This window comes from Triticum dicoccoides, chromosome 7A (genome assembly GCF_002162155.2).
Source record: "Triticum dicoccoides isolate Atlit2015 ecotype Zavitan chromosome 7A, WEW_v2.0, whole genome shotgun sequence".
NCBI lineage: Eukaryota > Viridiplantae > Streptophyta > Magnoliopsida > Poales > Poaceae > Triticum > Triticum dicoccoides.
The window spans coordinates 205489290-205493325 of NC_041392.1; positions in this window are offsets into that span (position 1 = coordinate 205489290).

Sequence of the window (4036 nt, forward strand, 5' to 3'; positions counted from 1 at the left end):
AAATTTCTTCTCATTCTCGCCAACTCAAGAGCGACTTGATGGCGCAGAATGGCTTGGGCGAGTCTTTCTCTTGCTTACTGCGAGAACGAGCGTCTCCGCTCGCCTTAGGAGCGTGCGAAGTGGGACGACCCATTAGCATTAGTTCATTAATTCCATTCGTTTTTCATTTAGTACTTTTATTAATCTAGAAAATGGAAAATATTGTATTTTTTAAAGTTTATTTTGCATTCAAAAAATGTTCACACAACTATTAGGAAATGTTGATAGTACTGAAAAACATGTTTGTAACATTTTAAAATGTTCCTGCATTTCAAAATAAATATTTGTTATTTTTTTGTAAAATATTTATACAATGTAGAAATAAATTGCGTAATTCGAAAATATATATCTTGTACCACTAAAAAATGTTCACATGTTTTAAAAATATGTTCATGACATTTTTTGAAATGTTTATACAATGAAAAAATATGTGTGTAGTTTAATAAATCGTATACCAAAAAAGACCTGAACTTCTATTTGAAAAATGTGCAACACGTATTCGAATAAATGTTCAAAACGTGCATTTGAAAAAAAATGTTTTGCAGCCTGCAGTGTAGTTAGAGCTAGGCTCAGGCTTATTATTTCTAGTATTTTGGGCCAGGCTTTTGGGCTTCAGGTAGGGCTTAAACGTGTAAACATTGAAATTCAACATTCAGTTCGGGCTTCCTGCTCCTGGCTTGATTTTGGGCCGAGGTCGGGCTTGAGAAAAGAGAGTATTCATGCTTTCGATCGGGCTCGGAGGTTGGGATTTTTCAAGCCTAGCCTAAAACCCGGCTCGGGTCGACATTTTGCACAGGTTTAGATGAGAAGCAAACGAGCCGCTCTTTTCTAACTCTCTTCTAATGTGGTGGGCCAATCACAATGAAAAACAATGCCTAATGCTCCACGAGTGTTTCTCCACCAAGCACTGTTCCTACCGCCATGTGCATCATGCCAGCGTTCACCATGTGTTTCGCTCTTATTGGGTTTAAGTATGTGTAACCTGCACCGGCGTGTGCTCCTTTTCCCCTTGCCAAACCCTAAGATTCACCCCTCCTCTGTATGTATATGTGTACCAAGATCTAGGTTATCTTCTGGTTTATTGCTGGGGGTTAACATTTTAAGTGGGATAGGCTTGATCTCGAATTAGGTTTTCGCCCCCGCTTTATTGCTAAAGAAACCACCATGTCCATACAACAAGCTCAAGTTTACATAAAATAAAAGTAAGTCCGCTAGGGCAACAACACAAACATGCACAAATAAAGTAACAAAGAAAGAGGAAAACTTACAACCAAGTGACCGACAAATCAGTGGCTATGTGGCGGGGCCAGGCGACAAGCTGCCACAATCATCACGCCCATCATGCTGCCAAGCCGGTCACGATTTCGAGATCCATGTGACAAATACATCAGACTCATGTGACAAATACATCAGACTACAAGGGATCCCTTCCTACTATCACACACAAGAAGAAGGCAACCCTGCACATACTTTGCTTTTATAAGCTTCGGCCGCAGGCTGCCATCCTTTGAGAGGATCTGCCAAACCCATCTCAACATAAGGGTCACATTAATGCGACGGGACGCAAAAATACTTTTTTTAGTCGATACGCGCAAGAATACGAGTCCTAGACCTCCAAGTCCTTGGGCAACCAAATATCAGTCTACTTACCCATATTACCCTTGTAGTGTTGTATTTGTCACATGGGTCTGATGTATTTTAATGAAACCTACATGGAAATGGATAATTCTCAGTGGAGTCTATCAATAGAGCGTTAATCCAATCTGATGCGACAGTTGATAATAACAAGAAGATCTGGAAGATGAAGATACCTCTAAAGAATAAAATCTTTGCATGGTATCTTTGTCGCAGAGTCATTCTTAATAAAGATAACCTTATTAAGAGAAATTGGCATGAAAGTCCGTAATGTGTCTTTTGTCACCATGATGAGACAATAAAACATTTATTCTTCCAATGCAAATTGGCTCGTTCTATAGGGAAACACTTTCCATCAGAGGTCTGATTTATTTCCTTCGTCAGACCAATCTTATATCATTGATTCATTTTCCATCGTATGGTCCAGAACCTCCCTCTCTCCAAGCCATGCACCCATTAATCTAGGACAGCTTCCCACCAACCCGTTAATCATGGACCCATGGTTAGGGAAATCAAAATGAAATCATAATTAAGTTTAAAAAAACGAAATCATAATTAATCGCTTGGTTGCTCCACCGCTGTTTTCGCCTTGCTCGGTGATCCCTCCTGCCGCTGTAGCGCAGCCCATCGTGCTGGAGCGCAGCCTCGACGTCCTCTCCTAAAGGCGACCATGGTGGCCCTAACGGTGAGCACCTCTTCCATCTGGTCATGATTTCGCTCCTCCATCCCTAGCTATCTCGCTGCAGCGTCTATGCTAACCTAACCATCTGTGTAGGCCTCCAATAACGGCGCACCAAGGTGACCGGGAGCCTCACCAACGCTGCAGAGAAGGTTGATTTTGCCGGTGTCTGCCTGGGCGTCCGTTCTTCACAACGGCACAACGACCATGCATCGCTGGTCCAGCCGACATGCTTCATACGTGTTGTGGCTTTGCATTTTCAGTCCTATAGATTGCCTTTTTTACAGTGTCAAGCTTTGCCTCGTCTCCATGCTTCCTACGTGTATGCAGTTATCTTGTTTTTACTTAATCAATAACCAATTCTTCCTTCCTAATTTCACATGTATTATGGACAAGAAGCCTATGTCCATGCTTCCACTATACAATCTGCTTCCGTAGGTTGTAAAAACAATCTAAGCATTTGTATGTTGGTGACACAAAACATCCATCCCCTTGTTACCAATAGTATATGTCTGCTTCAATGTTCGTTGTTATATGCTTCCATTTGAGCTCTTGTATTTAGCGGATGTTCTACTTATTGGCAAGCATCTTGCAACACGCTCTTTCCATGCTTCTTACTCATGGAGATTTTAAATTGTAACACACATGCTTCTTAGGGTTAGAGTTTGCTTCCATAGGTAAACAAAATTCAATGAAATTTGTATGTTGTTGAGACTAAACATGCATCCCAATGTTTGCCGAATCTTTATTTATTTTCATTTTCAATGTTCTATATTTCCAACTAAGAAAAATCATATTTATATAGCATATTTTCATGCTTCCTGTGAGCTTCCAAATCATACTTCAAGTGCTTCTTCGGTTTATGCAGATCGCTTCTCTATTTCCTGCTTTTTATTTTATCACTTTTGTGTTATATCCTCATTATCACATGTGTCTTCATTCCAGGTAGTTTGTTCACATAGTTCCAGCTTGTCATTTTTTAAAAAAAATTATTCACATTTGAACACACGAATGTAAACATTGCCGTTGTGCTACATTCATGCTTCCACTGTGTATCATGAATGTTTTGATAGATCAAATCATTGCTTCATATAAGCCATGATTTCTACCTTTATATTTTGCATATGCCTCTATAGCAATGATTGTTTTTCTCCATATCAATTCTCTATGCTTCCTTTACCTGTCATGTGTGTTGTGATAGATCAAGCTATTCCTTCTTGTAAGCTATGCTTCCTATTTTTTTTTAGTAATGACTCTTTTTTCTTTATCTCAATATTCTACTCCTCCACTGCCTAGCATCTATGTAGTGATATATCAAAATGTGTCATATTTTCTCATGTGTTTCTGTTATACAAATGTTTTGTGCCACACAATTCCGACCGTGCATCATTGGTTTTCCAATCGCCTTGTAGTGCCCTCTCCCCATGACGTCGACACTGACGATGTGAAGGCAACAGAGGTGGTGGAGGTGGTGAAGGCAACAAAGGTGGTGGAAGCAACAAAGGTCACTGAGATCTCGGTCCTTATCGCGACGCTGCAGCCCAAGATTACCCACGCTTCCCAGATATATTAGGCCTGAATTTTGTATTATATTTTGTTGTAATGTAATTAATATGTGTTGTATTATATTTTGGTTTCATGGAAGCAGATTCTCTATTCTTTGGAAGCAAATTTTCGTTTCTT